This window comes from Procambarus clarkii, chromosome 14 (assembly GCF_040958095.1).
Source record: "Procambarus clarkii isolate CNS0578487 chromosome 14, FALCON_Pclarkii_2.0, whole genome shotgun sequence".
Classification (NCBI taxonomy): Eukaryota; Metazoa; Arthropoda; class Malacostraca; order Decapoda; family Cambaridae; genus Procambarus; species Procambarus clarkii.
This window is the reverse complement of record NC_091163.1, coordinates 28,481,104-28,498,762: the sequence shown is the minus strand read 5'-3', so window position 1 is coordinate 28,498,762 and position 17,659 is coordinate 28,481,104. Positions and strand designations below refer to the sequence as shown.

The following is a 17,659-nucleotide window of genomic DNA, read 5'->3' as shown; positions in this document are numbered from 1 at the left end:
GGAAAGAAATGAATAGTGAAGTAATTAGTGAGGGTTTGGGGTGAGAGGTAAGGGAGGTGGGGGGGTGCGAGGAGGGTCATTAGTTGAAAGTGAGAGTTTAGAGAGGGGTGGAGGGAGAGGTGTAGATAGGTAGAAGTAGAAGAGTAGATAGTAGAAGAGTAGATAGTAGAAGAGTAGATAGTAGAAGACGAAATGCTGCCACCATCCATTCATGATCATTACATACAAGACAAGGAATGGAACTTGTCTGTATCACAAAATTCTCAAAAGATGTTATCAAGGTCATTATTAGTATGTCCCATCTTTCATGTACTCAGTAAAATCAGGGAACCAATAATGCCAGAGGCTTTCTCACCTCAACTCAACTCTAGGGGACACAAAGGCAATTTAAATAATAAATTCAATTATATTTCACATACTAAGTATCATAATTTAAGCAATGTTCAAGATCTATATATGTAAAGTGAGTCATCCTCCAAGAATCTGAGAACACTACGACTGACTGCCCCTGATCATCACACAACACTTGTAAAACACGACCAAGTCACCTTAATGTTCAACTCACCAAGTGTCTGCCTATAGGTGGATAGAGGGGGGGGGAGTCTGCAGCTGTCAGGCAGCTTCACCCCCCGTCCGACCGACAGCCTGTCTCGGCTGTTGTCGTCCTGCTCTGCTCCCTGGTCTTCTGTCTTGTTAATGCTCAATCCTCTCGAATCGATAGCTCTCCGAGTATATATTGGGGAACCTAGTAGCTAACTCCGCCCACAAGTAGATAGCCTTAGGCACTCTACCAAGCCACTCCTTAAACGTCGGCATGTTTGAAGGCTACCAGGCTCCAATTATAAGATTAGTAGAAGGTGAAATTCGCATGATCTGACCTCAGGTCACTTGGGGTCATTAACTCTTAGAGGTGTGACTTTCCGGTGGACAAACTGGCGCTTTCTCAAATTCTTGTCTCTGACTCATATTCTATATAACTAAACCAAACGCTTTTACAGTGTTACATCTCCCCTTCTCCCCGAAATAAAGTTTTTGCAACACTGCTAAAGCAAGCTAGCTGTGTGCAACAACTTTATTAACGAAAAAAAAATACATCCTAGCTAAACAAATATACATCATCCTACTCTAAAAAATGAAATATATAGACAGACGTCCATTGTCTCTGGCTGGGCGACGTCTCTGCTTGGTCTTGTAGATAATCCTGTACCACATTTCTTCAACACAACTGCCTCCGTCACTTCTCCGTCGTTAACGCGCAACAACCCTTGGCCAACCAGGAAGCCGTTACTACTTGAACTGCGCACAGGACCGTGGAATTCGGTTGTCCCAGCTGATCTGTAATTGGCCCTACGTCAGTCACCATGAGAGACGTATATTGGGGTTCTTCACAGCTATGGGGACTACAAGTTTCGAGACCTCATATATTTGGCACAGTAGAAATCCCATCCTACTCTTCTCCTCCCTGTTGCTCCAGCACGCCTCCTTCAGAGAGCCACTTCTGAAAGCCACATCAAGTCCGCACGACACAGGAAGAATCACTCAACAGAGCAACATGCTTGCAGGAGGGGCGGCCAGTTAAGGCAAACGATCCTGTCTTGCAATTACGCTCCACGTAATGATGCTGACACCAGCAAGGGACACTAGGCATCGTGTCTCACTCAGCTTGTCTTATCATCTTCTTTCTTTTCTCTTCTTTCTTCTCTCTTCCTTCTTCTCTCTTCCTTCTTCTCTCTTCCTCCTCCCATGGGTCTTTGATAAGCGACCTGGGGTCCATTGGGGTCCGTCCGTCCTGGGGTCCATCCTGGGTAGACCGATGTTGGTGGGACAGACTGGAGTCGTTGTTGTTCCTCTTCCGTCTTTACTGGGTCGTCTGGGGTCGTCTGCAGAACGACCTGGGGTCCACTGGGGTCCGTCCGTCTTGGGGTCCGTCCGTCCTGGGGTCCACTGGGTAGACCCATGTTGACCGACCGAGAGGGCTGCATCTTGGGGTCCCCTGGGGTGGTGGTGGCGGTGCTGGAGCCATGACCTCCAGGTAGGGGCTGGTCGTGGTGGTGGTGAGGAACGCCCCTGAGTGTGGTACACAGCAGCCGTCTCTCTCTTCTGTATATGCGTCTCTCCTCTGGCTCCGACCTGTGAATGAACAGAAAGGCAACAGTACCCGTGTTCCATCCTGTTGTGTGACCCTGTAGTTTGTATAGGGTTACACAGTCCGGTCATAACGCTCTCCTCCTGGCAACGACTACACTTAATTTTTAAGAATCCAACTAACTCTGAATGATACTGACTTGGTGGAACATAAAACAGTAACAGAGTAAAGTTTAGAGAAGAGAGAATAAGGTCTTCACTACTTTTAACTTGTCACCTAAACCAATCTCCACAATAAATATCAAAGCTAATAGACAAAACACTTGCCTAACTTAACTGTACCGTTCTTAATCTTAAGTACTTAATTAACCGTTACTCCCACCCTTAACCTACATCCACCTACGTGACCCAGAGTGTTTCCCTAGCTTCGCCGCCGGTCAACAACTCAAAACTGTTGCCACCCCTGTGACCAGACTATCTAACGTCGAGCGTCCCCAACGTGAAGTCTACTGACATACTAAGCCTCCCCCTAGCATGCTGTACAATACCAGTACACCTCAGGTTATTGCGTTCAAATGGAGTAAAACAGTCGATCGCAATAATCTGAGCAGAACCACCACTTAAAACTACTTAAGAACTACACCTGCCACTCCCCAACTGACTTGGCAACCAGCGGTGGCTGGGTGGCCCCGTGGGACATGCGAGGTCACCTGTCACGCTCAGGTGAGCCCCACTACCAACAACCGCTAAGTTCCCAAATCACCAAATATTATCACTAACATAAAAACTACCCACACAAGTTCTGGTGAACATTCCCTGAACTTCACAAAACTCACAAAATCACTAAACCACAACACCAGAGAATCACTATCTCCTAACCTGAAAAACTTGCTAAATCGCGAATATTAAACATCTGGCATGATCTCCCTGATAGCGCCTGAGCGGCAAAAAGACACGTGGGACTGAACAATGTTAAAAGAACACCATCTACCCACAACATTGTTCAACACCGCTGCCAACATTGTAACGGTGGGTGCTGGGGGAAATAGCTCTATCTTGTCCATTATTCCACCCCCCAGTTAACTAACGAGGCCGGGGGAAACAGCTCTCTCTAGTCCGTTATCCCGTCCCCAGTTAGCTAACTATTCTAGAGCACTCCCAGAGTTCCTAAGGCAACCTCTCTCGTTCAATACCTTGTAACCTAGGTATTTGACTACCTAGGTGCTAAGACTACAAGGCGCCGTAACTGGATCAGCTACCCGAAACTCTAGAGAGAACTCTAGAATACATTTCACTGCCACAAACGTATAAGAGGAAACGAAAGGAAAGAAATGAATAGTGAAGTATTTAGTGAGGGTTTGGGGTGAGAGGTAAGGGAGGTGGGGGGGGAGCGAGGAGGGTCCTTAGTTGAAAGTGAGAGTTTAGAGAGGGGTGGAGGGAGAGGTGTAGATAGGTAGAAGTAGAAGAGTAGATAGTAGAAGACGAAATGCTGCCACCATCCATTCATGATCATTACATACAAGACAAGGAATGGAACTTGTCTGTATCACAAAATGCTCAAAAGATGTTATCAAGGTCATTATTAGTATGTCCCATCTTTCATGTACTCAGTAAAATCAGGGAACCAATAATGCCAGAGGCTTTCTCACCTCAACTCAACTCTAGGGGACACAAAGGCAATTTAAATAATAAATTCAATTATATTTCACATACTAAGTATCATAATTTAAGCAATGTTCAAGATCAATATATGTAAAGTAAGTCATTCTCCAAGAATCTGAGAACACTACGACTGACTGCCCCTGATCATCACACAACACTTGTAAAACACGACCAAGTCACCTAAATGTTCAACTCACCAAGTGTCTGCCTATAGTCTATTAAGCAGTCTCCGTGGTGTAGTGGTAAGACACTCGCCTGGCGTTCCGCGAGCGCTATGTCATGGGTTCGTATCCTGGCCGGGGAGGATTTACTGGGCGCAATTCCATTACTGTAGCCTCTGTTTAACGCAACAGTAAAATGTGTACTTGGATGAAAAAACGATTCTTCGCGGCTGGGGATCGTATTCCAGGAACCATAGGATTAAGGATTTGCCCGAAACGCTACGCGTACTAGTGGCTGTACAAGAATGTAACAACTCTTGTATATATCTCAAAAAAAAAAATATATATATATAGCTGGATAGAGGGGGGGGGGAGTCTGCAGCTGTCAGGCAGCTTCACCCCCCGGCCGACAGACAGCCTGTCTCGGCTGTTGTCGTCCTGCTCTGCTGCCTGGTCTTCTGTCTTGTTAATGCTCAATCCTCTCGAATCAATAGCTCTCTGAGTATATATTGGGGAACCTTGTAGCTAACTCCGCCCACAAGTAGATAGCCTTAGGCACTCTACCAAGCCACTCCTTAAACGTCGGCATGTTTGAAGGCTACCAGGCTCCAATTATAAGATTAGTAGAAGTAAGGTGAAATTCACATGATCTGACCTCAGGTCACTTGGGGTCATTAACTCTTAGAGGTGTGACTTTCCGGTGGACAAACTGGCGCCTTCTCAAATTCTTGTCTCTGACTCGTATTCTATATATATTTTAAATAAACTAAACCAAACACTTTTACAGTGTTACAACAGGACGTTTAAGGGCGAGCGAGGCTGGGATTGGGAGCGGCACGAGGGAGCCATGCCGGCTCCAGGCTGATTAGTCAAGACAAAGTAGGGAGGAAGTATGAGCATTTGAGTTTCCCTGCCCGCCAGGGAGGCAGTTTGAATTGGGCGGCAAGCGGAGGAAGAAGTGTCTGGTGGAGGTGGCAGGCCGGCCACCTCCACCCCACGTTAATCGCTTCTGTCGTCCAAATTACTCATCGAATATGGCACTCCTGCCATCAGGGGTTGTGTCAAGGCCCAATTGGGTGAATTGGGGCCAAGGATTTACGGAAGGAAGAGTAAAAAGCTAAAGAGACAGTTGACAGTGTTCACCCATGAGGCAGCTGGCAGAGCCTCATGGTGTAACAGGTGGTTTGGATAACCTGTCTAGTGTTGTTGGGCAATTAGTGGAATCGAGCAGGGCCTTCTAGTGTAATTGTGGTGTGATTACAGGCCCATGTTGGACTTTGAATTCCGCCAGGCTGCGTCAGTGTGGGGACGCCGCCGGCCATTGTCACCCCAGTGTAGAGCAAGGCAGGCTCTGGTTTGATGGGGTTGTTAGTGATTCCCCATCCACGTGTGTACGCCTGTGGGCGGCAGCCTGCCAGCCCGAGGCACCCAGGCCACCCGCGCCGCCCACCTTGGCCAGCTGCCCAGGGGGGGAGGGGGCCAACCCAGGCCACCCGCGCGGCCAAACCCCACCCCACCCCACCCCGCGCACCAGCTCAGCCGGGTGGGGTGCTATGACGTCATGCGCTACCCGTGGCCTCCCCCTTAGGGCCACGCAGTGGCCACATGCCTTGGCCACTTTCCCGGGACAGCCTAGGGCCACATCTTGTCGACGCATGAGGAGCAAGCAAGCTAAGTGTTGACAGCTAGAGTGGTAGTGACCTGGGAAATGGAGAAAAAATAAGGAAAGACGTGAGTACTATTATCATTGTGCACAGTGTGAGAGTACCGGTGGAAATTCCCGGTAAGAGTTGTCTCAGAGCCTCGCCAGGCTAGAGAAGCAGCTGAGTGACAGCTATCAGTAGGGTCCAGGTGATTGATAGGGCAGTACCTGGAGATAGATGATATACATGGGACCACACTGTAGTATCATAATGTATATATAGTAGACTGACTAGAGTATGTAACCGGTCAGTGTAGAGATTTACCATATAAGTGATCCAGCCTGTCGATTCTATATAATCGTTCAGACTGGATTAATGCCATAGAGTACCGTAGAAAATTACAATCATTAGAGGTAGGCAGGCCAGGTTGCAGGGATGTCAGTGGGGGCCCTGAGGTCTGTGTAGTTAGTTAGATTTACCTGATGATATAATTTTCATTGATTATGTGACTGCCATTTCTATGTGTTCATTTGCATGTTTATGTACTGTGTTGTGTGGTGAGTCAGTAGATGTGATTGCTGACTGATTGCCTAATGATGTCATTAGCATGTGGGGTATGCTGATGGCATCATTATGTTGCAGGTTTGTGCAGTATTGTTATCAGTTTATACGATATTATTGCCCCAGGAACTGTGTTGAGGGTTAAGGGACCTCTAGGATTATTCAGGGGAATTCACAGTACTTAATGAGAGCAAGCAATTGATGGGTTAATTGCCTTGCTGAGGTAAGTGTGTGTGTTCACAGTAGTCCTTTGCAATGGGTGCAAGATAAGGGGGCAGTAATATTGGTATACTCTTGTGTGTTGCACAACCGTGTGTCATTATTGTGTGGGCACAGTAATTAGCGAGTTGCAGTAGCCGCAACCATATGTGGGCAGTGCATTTATGATGTTGCATGCCATTGTAGTGTGACCTATGTAATGCTGGGGTTACTTTGTTCCTTTAAGTTGTGTTGAGGACTTAAGGATTCAGTGAGTTAAGTAAGGGGTAATTAACTGGATAAGGGGTGCACACTTAGTATTGTGGAGTGAGTGAGGGCTGTTATGAGAGAAAACAGTGTTGAGCTTGAGTGAGATACGTCTCGGGAGCAATTAATTGTCCGTGTGACAACTAATTGACCACTCTAGCTAATTATGTAATTAGCCTTCTCATCATGAATTCACGTAGTGGGAGAGGATCTGTCAGAGGCTGTCAGTATTTGTGTTAACGTAATTTGCTCGAGACTAATTACCTTTCAGGGGATAGCAATTAGTGGCTCAGGTTAATTAGTGGAGTAATTAACATTGGAGAGCTCCAATGACTCGGTAAAGCGAGGTCATGGAGCTAGCATAAATCGTTGTATTAATCATATCCTGTCTGAGGACAGTGGATTAGTGGCACATCTTGTTAATTAGGGGTAATTAACTCCTTTCCCGTGAATTCACAGTGTTTGATGAGACCTGCTTAGGCAGTGCGGAGAGAGACGTATTTATGGATGATTAATTATCGGTCCTGGTGACAGTTAATTAATTGCTCAGAATTATTTAGGGAATTAATTAGGGAAATTAACACTCACTAGTAATTTTTTTTGACACAGACTGTTGAGAAGCTACCAAGTTAGGGTAGGCTTAGTTAACGTAACTCAATGGGGATGTAATTAGTGTTCCGTTTGACCTTAATTGAGAATTACTCACTGAATACTAGCAAGGAGTCAAGTGTGATGTAATATAAGTTTGAGTTATTGTTAACAAGAGAGAGACAAGGGTTAATGATTAACGTAGAGTATCATCATGTTGTTGTCTAGTGGGAGACAATTGTTTGTCATTACCGTAGTACTTTGTTGCTGACTGCTGCGATCAGTCAATTAACATAATTAATCACTTAAGGCAATTTCTTTTAGTTGTCGTCTGGTGACGAGAGTAGAGTCATCTAGGGATTTGTGGAGCTGTGTCCCAGAATCCCGCCTTGCCTGTCTTTGTTACTGTTTACAACAGTGCAACTTCTTGTAGGGAGTTGCATAGAGTGTTCACACTGGGTTATGATAGGGGGGAGTCACTGTTGGACTACCCGCCTAGTTACGTGGGTCTCTCCTGGGGGGCGGGAGGACCCCTAAGTTTGTGATTATAGTAGCTGTCAGGGAAACCGAGACACTATTGATTGCATGCTTGTGTCTTCAGTGGATATCCTTCATTTGTTCAGTTAGTTCACTTGTCAGCCCAAAGTGTCAGCAGGATGGAGCCTGCTGTCACTTCACGAGGGGCTGTTGAATAGCTGTGTTCCAAATGCCACTTGATGTACAATAACGTAACCATTCGCTGTGGTGTAACTTAGTCTGTGATATTTTTCTTTGATTTGCAATATTGCGTCATCAGTGGGCACACCTGTGTTCAGGTTAGTTCAGTATGCAGCCTCACAGCAAGGGTTGCTATTTAGCTGTTTGTTATCATGCCACTGGATGGACATTAACGTAACGTAAACTCGGTAATGTAGTAGTTAGTCTCTTGTTATTAATAAATTGTTATGTTATAGAAAACGGTCTTTGATGTCAACCCTTCAACCATATTATTCCACCATATTTCTGCATATTATTATTAAATGTTGATGTGATCTTGATATGACGGCTGTTCTTGGGAATTCGAATTCCAATTCATAGTGCCACATCAAATATAAATATTTGATTGTGAGAACCCGTCGGTTACCCTTTATTAGTTTTAACGTCCTGTTTAACTAGTAGGAGCCAGCGGCCTATTGTGGACAGGTTTTCACCCCTGGTGGTGGAGGCCTGGCGGTTTGCTCCCGCTTTTCCTTTTTCTATTGGACTCATGCTTAACTGCCGTGATCAGACTTTAAACTTGTAGTCCACCTCCTAAGGGAGGTAGGCGTAGAAAAAAATCTCACATCAGTAACCCAGAGACGTCCTCAGGGTTAATTCAGTTACCCAGAGACATCATCAAAGTGAATTCAGTGACCCACAAACATCCTAAGGGTGAATTAAGTGACCCAGCGACATCCTAAGGGTGAATTCGATGACCCATAGAAATCTTCAGGGTGAATTCAGTGACCTTGCTCAAGATCATGGAAATTGTCAGTTTAAAAATGTAAAATTTAAACTTCACATCCTTGGAAAACAGAAGAGTTAAGGGAGACATGATCACCTGCAACTAAATTCTCAGAGGAATTGACCGGGTGAAAAAAAACAAACTATTTAGCATGGGATGAAACACGAACAAGGCGACACAGGTGGAAACTGAGTACCCAAATGTGTCTTTCTAATGTCTGAGTACAGAGACGTTAGAAATAATTTGTTCAGTGCCAGCTAGCATAGTTAACAAATGGAATGCATTAGGCAATGATGTGGTGGAAGCTGACTCCATATACAGTTTCAAATGTAGATATGATAGAGCCGAGTAGACTCTGGAACCTTTACACTAGTTAATTGACAGGTGAGAGGCGGGACCAAAGTGCCGATGCTCAAATCCCGCAACCACAACTGGGGGAATACAACTAGGTGAGTACACACACTCACACACACACACACACACACACACACCCCCACACACACACACACACACACACACACACACACACACACACACACACACACACACACACACACGCACGCACACAACTGTCAGTTTAAAACTGTAAAATCTAAACTTCAAATCCCTGGAAAACAGGTCTACAAAACAGAAGACCTACCAGGTGATTGACAGTTGAGAGGAGGGACCAAAGAGCCAAAGCTCAACCCCAGCAAGCACAATCAGGTAAGTACAACTAGGTAAGTACTCACACACACACACACACACACACACACACAACTCAACAAAAGGTTCCAGGAGGTCTTTACAATTGAACAGGTAGAAGTCACGGCGCTAGGAGAGGTGGCAGCAAACAAGGTGACCCTGGAAAGGTTCGAAATTAAAAGAGATGAGGTCAAGAAGCGCCTATTGGAGCTGGACGTGAGAAAAGCTGTTGGGGCGGACGGAATCTCACCATGGGTATTGGGTATTGAAAGAGTGTGCAGGAGTGCTTTGCTTGCCACTGTCCATAGTGTTTAATAGGTCACTGAAAAAGGGAGACCTACCAGAAATATGGAAGACTGCTAATGTAGTACCAATATACAAAATGGGTGACAGACAAGAGGCACTGAACTACAGGCCAGTGTCCTTAACTTGTATACCATGCAAGGTGACGGAGAAGATTGTGAGAAAAAACCTAGTAACACATCTGGAGAGAAGAGACTTCGTGACAACTCATCAACATGGGTTCAGGGAGGGTAAATTTTCCCTTACAGGCTTCATAGAATTCTACGATCAGGTGACAAAGATTAAGCAAGAAAGAGAAGGATGGGCGGACTGCATTTTTTTGACACACTGCCTTTGACACAGTGCCCCCATTAAAGGTTGATGCATAAGCTGGAGAAACAGGTAGGAGTAACTGGTAGGGCGCTCAAGTGGATAAGGGAGTACCTAAGCAATAGGAAGCAGAGAGTTATAGTGAGGGGTGAGACCTCAGAATGGCGTGAAGTCACCAGTGAAGTCCCACAGGGCTCTGTGCTTGGACCTATCCTGTTTCTGATATACGTAAATGATCTCCCAGAGGGTATAGACTCATTCCTCTCAATGTTTGCTGACGACGACAAAATTATGAAAGGGATTAAGACAGAGGAGGACAGCTTGAGGCTTCAAGAAGACCTGGACAAGCTGCAGGAATGGTCGAACAAATGGCTGTTAGAGTTTAACCCAAGCAAATGTAATGTAATGAAGATAGGGGTAGGAAGCAGGAGACCAGATACAAGGTATCACTTGGGAGATGAAATACTTCAAGAGTCAGAGGGAGAGAAAGACCTGGGGGTTGATATCATGCCAGACCTGTCCCCTGAAGCTTATATCAAGAGGATAACATCAGCAGCATATGCCAGGTAGGCTAACATAAGAACGGCCTTTAGAAACTTGTGTAAGGAATCTTTCAGAACATTATATACCACATATGTCTGACCAATCCTGGAGTATGCGGCTCCAGCATGGAGTCCATATCTAGTCAAGCATAAGACTAAACTGGAAAAGGTTCAAAGGTTTGCCACCAGACTAGTACCCGAGCTCAGAGGTATGAGCTACGAGGAGAGACTACGGGAATTGAACCTCACTTCGTTGGAAGACAGAAGAGTTAGGGAGGACATGATCACCACATTCAAGATTCTCAAGGGAATCGACAGGGTTGATAAAGACAGGTTATTTAACACAATGGGCACACGCACCAGGGGACACAGGTGGAAACTGAGTGCCCAAATGAGCCACAGTGATATTAGAAAGAACTTTTTTAGTGTCAGAGTGGTTGACAAATGAAGTGCATTAGGAAGTAATGTGGTGGAGGCTGACTCCATACACAGTTTCAAGTGTAGATATGATAGAGCCCAATATTCTCAGGAACCTGTACACCTGTTGATTGACGGTTGAGAGGGGGGACCAAAGAGCCAGAGCTCAACCTCCGCAAGCACAACTAGGTGAGTACACAATCACACACTCAGCGACCTCCCTCCCTACTCCTCACCCCCCCCCCCCCTCACACCGTACCACCCGCTCTCTTAATAACCACAGACCTGTCTCTCCCTCCCCTGCCTCTGTCCCTCTCTAGCCCTCTCTCTCTCTCTCTCTGTCTCTCAACCCACACTCCCACATCTGCACACTCCCTTCCCCCACACGCACGCACACACGCACACTGGGGTTAGTGGTGTAGACTAATACAAACGCTAGGGAACAAAAAAGGGATCAAGCAGGATGGTAAGAGAACCGAACACAGGTAAAGGAGAGGACCAGGCCGAGTCATATATGGAGATGACTGCTCGTGCATGGAGGGAAATCTCTGAGGAATTGAAAGACATGAGGGAAACCACAGGTAAAGTGCAGAATGAACTAAGTGCAGCGCAAGAAGAGATAACAAACCTAAAAACAGGATCTCCTCAGACTGTGGTCCAGGCAACCAACCCCCAGGTAGCAGGTGATGTTGCAATGGCAGAGACCCCTACAATGGGTGCCACCTTTACTGAAATATTGAAGAGCCCCGATGCCATGTCCACAGTCAAGGAAGTTGTAATGAAAGCAGTAACCTCACAGGAGCCAGCTAAATGCACAACCCAGCTACAGGAAAGGAAAAGAGCTGTAGTAGTGTTAGGTTTTAAGGAACAAGAGGCTTCCACAAGGGAAGAATGGAGAACTAAGGACAAAGCTGCAGTGTCAGGGATACTAAAGGAGATAGGAATGGAAGAGGCTGAACGAGACATATGGCAGTTTTTCCGGATTGGCCAGTACAACAAAGACAAAGACCGGTTGATCAAGGTAGTACTCAGATACTAGTCCATCAAAGAGGACATCCTAGTAAAAAAGAGCAAACTGAAATATGTAATTAAATACAGACAGATATTCATTCAGAGTGTCAAGACCAGAGAAGAGATAATACAGGCAACAGATGCAAGGAAAAGACGCAGACTGAGAGAAGGGTGCCAGTGAACCTCGACGTCCATCCCAGCAATCCCAGAGGGGAGTGAGGAACCCCAATCCAGCAATTCGGGATTCCCAGAGGGGCCTGCAACATCCCAACTCACCACCCCATAGGTGAACCCCCCCCCCCCACTCCAAGCCCAGATCTTTCCTCCTCCCTACACAATGCCCATCATACCACCCTATTCCACCCTCCCTCCCTACCCCGAGTACCCCAGACTTCCCATTCCCTGGTCTTCCTCTTGCCCCAGGCAGGACCAGGCAAGATCTAAATCCTCCATCACCCACCCCACCCCCTCCAAACCCTTGTTACCTTCACCACAGGAGGACGAGCCCTCATCCCGAGCACTCCCTGCCCCCCAACATCGAGCACTCCCTGCCTTTCCACCCCTAGGATTTCTCCCTGTCCCAAGCAGGCCTGGGCATTTTCTAAGCCTTCCCCCCCCCCCCACCACCCCTCCTTCCCTACCCACCCCTACCTGCCCCAGAACCCTTGGTAACTACCCAACACGAGGATGACCCTACCCAAGTAGCAATGCCGATGGAACAGCTTCCTGCATTAGTGGGGAGGGTAGGTGAAAATGGATATAGGAAAATGAGCTTCAAGGTAATGTACTTAAACATCGATGGGATTACCAACAAAGCAAGTGAACTGGCAGAAAAGGCGCAGGAAGAGAACCCAAATGTAATAGAACTCACAGAAACAAAATTGTTAGGAGTCACAACAAATGCTGTGTTTCCAAAGGACTACTATATAGTAAGGAAAGAGAGGGAAGGGAGAGGAGGAGTGGCTCTGCTGATAAGGAAGGACTAGAGCTTTAAAGACATGGGAATTCCGGGCTGCGACGGATTCAGAGATTACATAACAAGAACTATGACAATGGGTGGACCTAAGATAATAGTGGCAGTCATTTACAACCATCCACTAAATGACAGAAGACCCAGACAAGATTTCGACAGAAACACCATGGCTACCATTAATATAATAGAGAGAGGAACTTCAGTTGCATGCGGGATTGGATCCAGACTCTTAATCATGGGCAATTTCAACCAAGGAAAAATAGACTAGGAAAATGGGGACCCACATGGAGGTGAAGATACAAGGAGAGCTAAACACTTGGAAGTGACTACAAGGAACTTTCTGAGCCAACATGTCAAGGGACCCACATGAATGAGAGGGAATGATGAACCAGCTAGACTCGACCTAATATTCACCTTGAATGACTCAGAAATATGAGAAGTCAAATTTTAAGCCCCATAGGAATGAGTGACCACAGTGTATTGACCATTGTGTATCTGGTAGTGGTAGGGATAACCTATCCAAGGATGGAATTGGAAGAAAAAAGACTAAATTACCGAAAAGGAAAATATGACGAGATGAAGAACTTCCTATTGGGAATACCATGAGAAACAGAACTCGGAGAAAAGACTGTATGGAATATGATGGATTATGTCACCCAGAGGTGCCAGGAAGCTGCAGACAGGTTTATCCCAGTCCAAAAAAGAGAAAAATGAAAAGCAACAGAAGAATCTGTGGTTCAATCAGAAATTTGTGGCAGCGAAGCAATTGAGTAAAAGAACATGGAGAAACTACAGGAACAACAGAACACCAGAGAGCCGGGAGAGATACCAGAGGGCCAGAAATAATTACCTCAGAGTGAGGAAAGAAGCAGAGAGACAGTATGAAAATGACATCGCGAGTAAAGCTAAGAACCATCCAAAACTGCTCCACAGCCACATCAGGAGGAAAACAGCAGTGAAGGAACAAGTGATGAAACTGAGAACAGATACACAGAGAACGACAAGGAGGTGTGTGAAGAACTCAAGAGATTCTGGGAGGTCTTCACAATAGAACAAGGAGAGGTCCCTGCACTAAATGAGGAGGCAAACCAAGCAACCTTGGAGGAATTTGACCTCACCTGTGATGAGGTCAAAAGGAATCTGTTGGAGCTGAATGTGACAAAAGCTGTTGGGCCTGACCGTATTTCACCTTGGATACTAAAAGAAGGTGCAGAGGCACTAAGTGTGCCACTCTCTATGGTGTATAACAGGTCACTGGAAACAGGAGACCTACCAGAAAGCTGAAAGACAACTAATGTAGTCCCAATATACAAAAAGGATTACAGGCAAGAGGCACTGAACTACAGGCCAGTTTCCCTAACTTGTATATCATGCAAGGTGATGGAGAAGATTGTGAGGAAAAGGCTCGTAGAGCATCTGGAGGGAAACAGCTTTGTAACACACCACCAGCATGGGCTCAGAGATGGTAAATCGTGCCTCACAGGTCTAATAGAATTCTATGACCATGCAACACAAATTAGGCAAGAAAGAGAAGGGTGGACAGACTGCATGTTCTTGTACTGTCAGAAATCCTTTGACACAATACCTCACAAAAGGCTGTTACAAAAGTTGGAGCAGGAGACAGGAGTAAAAGGTAAGGTGCTCCAGTGGATAAGGGAGTATCTAAGAACAAATCCACAATTGCCGTGACGAGGATTCGAATCTACGTCCGAGATCATCCCAGATGCTGCCTTAATCGACTGAGCTACGACATGGTAAAAGAGTTGCAACCAGAAGTTTACCATGTCGTAGCTTAGTCGATTAAGACAGCGTCTGGGATGATCTCCGACGTAGGTTCGAATCCTCGTCACGACCCTTGTGGATTTGTTCATTGATGCATCACATTATTGTGATTTCTGTGTGTAATGGAGTATCTAAGCAACAGAAAACCGCGAGTAAATGTGAGGGGAGAGACATCAGAGTGGCGAGATGTCACCAGCGGGGTTCCACAAGGCTCTGTACTTGGACCCATCCTGTTTCTAATATATGTAAACGAAGTTCCAGAGAGTATAGACTCATTCTCACAATGTTTGTTGATGATGCAAAAATTATGAGCAGAATCAAAACAGATAAAGATAGACAGAGACTACAGGACGACCTGGACAAACTGGTGGAATTGTCTAGAACATGGCTACTAAAGTTCAATTCAGGAAAGTGCAAAGTAATGAAATTAGGCGAAGGGAACAGAAGGCTGAATACACTGCACCATCTGGGAGGTGATAACCTGCAAAAGTCAAATAGAGAGAAAGATCTGGGGGTTGATATCACACCGAACCTGTCCCCAGAGGCCCCCATCAAAAGGATATTATCACCGGCATATGCTAGACTGGCCAACATAAGAACTGCCTTTAGAAAGAAACTTGTGTAAGGAATCGTTCAGGACCTTGTATATCACTAATGTCAGACCAGTCCTGGAGTATGCAGCTCCAGTCTGGAGTCCATACCTAGATAAACACAAGACGAAGTTAAAAAAGATTCAGAGGTATGCCACCAGACTGTTCCCGAAACTGAGAGGTATGAGCTATGAGGAAAGGCTAAGAGAACTGAACCTCACATCCCTGGAAAACAGAGGAGTAAGGGGAAGACATGATGACCACCTACAATATTCACAAGGGGAATTGACAGTGTGGACAAAGACAAACTCTTCAGCACGGGTGGAGCACGAACAAGGGGACACAGGTGGAACACGAACAAGGGGACACATGTGGAAACTTAGTACCCAAATGAGCCACAGAAACATTAGAAAGAATTATTTCAGTGTCAGAGTAGTTAAGAAATGTAATGCACTGGGAAGTGACGTGGTGAAGGCTGAAGGTTGACATATATCTGAACCTAACCAACCTTACCTAACCTAAACTAACCTATCTTAGCCTAACCTAAACTAACATAAGTCAAGAATTAATGTTCATCTATATAAATAAAAATGGAAATGCTCGTTTGTTCAAAATCGCTAATCTCCTAAAGTTCTTCACCGATTGCTTTGAAATTTTCACACAACGTTCCATTCGCATCCGAGCAGGTTTTTATATACATACTATATAGATGTCAGACGTGACATCTATATAGTATGTATATAAAAACATGTTTTTTTCTGAAAAACTGTGTTTTTCATGTGTTTTTCATGTGAGGGAAATCATCCACACATCTTTACCGATTGCTTTGAAATTTTGACACAACGTTGGTTTCGAAGAGGCGCGTCTTTTTATATATCTACTATATACATGCCTCACCTGTGACAGGAAAAACATATATTTTTTTTATTTAAAACAGTGCCATCTGTTGAATGTAAAGGCAACACACGCTGTAATCTCCGGCAAGTTCGTCACCAATTCCTTTGAAATTTTGACACAACGTTGCATTCAATTAGGCGCGGTTTTTTATATACCTACTATATAGATGTCACCCCTCTGATAGGTAAAAACATCCGTTTTTGAAAAACAGCGCCATCTGTTGGACACAATGGCAACTTGCACGCAATACTAAATATGTCACGAATTCCATTTCAATGTTTCAAATTGCACTGATAAATTTTATTTTCGTAAATTTCGATTTATTGTATTTTTTAGTGAATTATTTTGGGTGACATTGTGTTGGAATTGAGCTGTGTTGTTTACCATACCGTTCATTTCGTAAGTATACGTATATATGCCACACACCTGTGACAGGTAAAACTATGTTCTTGAAAAAAAGCGCCATCTGTTGCATGAAAGAGCAACACACATCCTATGCTAGATATGTTACAATTCCATTTCAATGTTTCTGATTGCATTGATAAATTGAATTTTTCTAGATTTTTATTTATTTTCATTTTTATTTAATTATTTTGTGTGAATTGTATTGGAATTGAGCTGTGTTGTTTACCAGACTGTTCATTTTGTGACAATAGTTTATTTTTAAATTTTTTCATATTTTCATTTAATTTTTTAACTGTTTTTCTTATATTTCAGTGATGGGAACATCAGATCACTTGAAGTTCCCAATTTTCTGATGTGAACAGCAGACCATTTGGGAAGGCATCGGACGAGGGAGTGGGGAATGGTGGGGAGAACGAGGGGACAGGGAAAGGGGTAATGGTGGGAAAGAACGAGGGGACGGGGAAGTTTGGGATGGTGGGAACGAGGCGATGAGGGAATAGAGAATGGTGGGGAGGCCGAGGAGATGGGTGAGGGGGGGAATGGTAGGGAGACCGAGGAGACGGGTGAAGGGGGAATGGTGGGGAGGCCGAGGAGACGGGTGAAGGGGGAATGGTGGGGAGGCCGAGGAGACGGGTGAAGGGGGAATGGTGGGGAGGCCGAGGAGACGGGTGAAGGGGGAATGGTGGGGAGGCCGAGGAGACGGGTGAAGGGGGGATGGTGGGGAGGCCGAGGAGACGGGTGAGGGGGGGGGGATGGTGGGGAGGCCGAGGAGACGGGTGAAGGGGGGATGGTGGGGAGGCCGAGGAGACGGGTGAGGGGGGAATAGTGAAGAGGCCGAGGAGACGGGTGAAGGGGGGGAATGGTGGGGAGGCCGAGGAGACGGGTGAGGGGGGAATAGTGAAGAGGCCGAGGAGACGGGTGAAGGGGGGGAATGGTGGGGAGGCCGAGGAGATGGGTGAGTGGGGGATGGTGGGGAGGCCGAGGAGACGGGTGAAGGGGGGAATAGTGAAGAGGCCGAGGAGACGGGTGAAGGGGGGAATGGTGGGGAGGCCGAGGAGATGGGTGAGTGGGGGATGGTGGGGAGGCCGAGGAGACGGG

General features: G+C 45.8%; 1 protein-coding gene across 1 annotated transcript in view; it reads right to left on the bottom strand.

Moving 5' to 3' along the window:
- LOC138364721 (putative mediator of RNA polymerase II transcription subunit 29) overlaps nucleotides 1-17,659 on the bottom strand; it is a 77,741-nt gene that overhangs the window by 27,878 nt on the left and 32,204 nt on the right. The gene's annotated exons all lie outside the window — the stretch shown is intronic.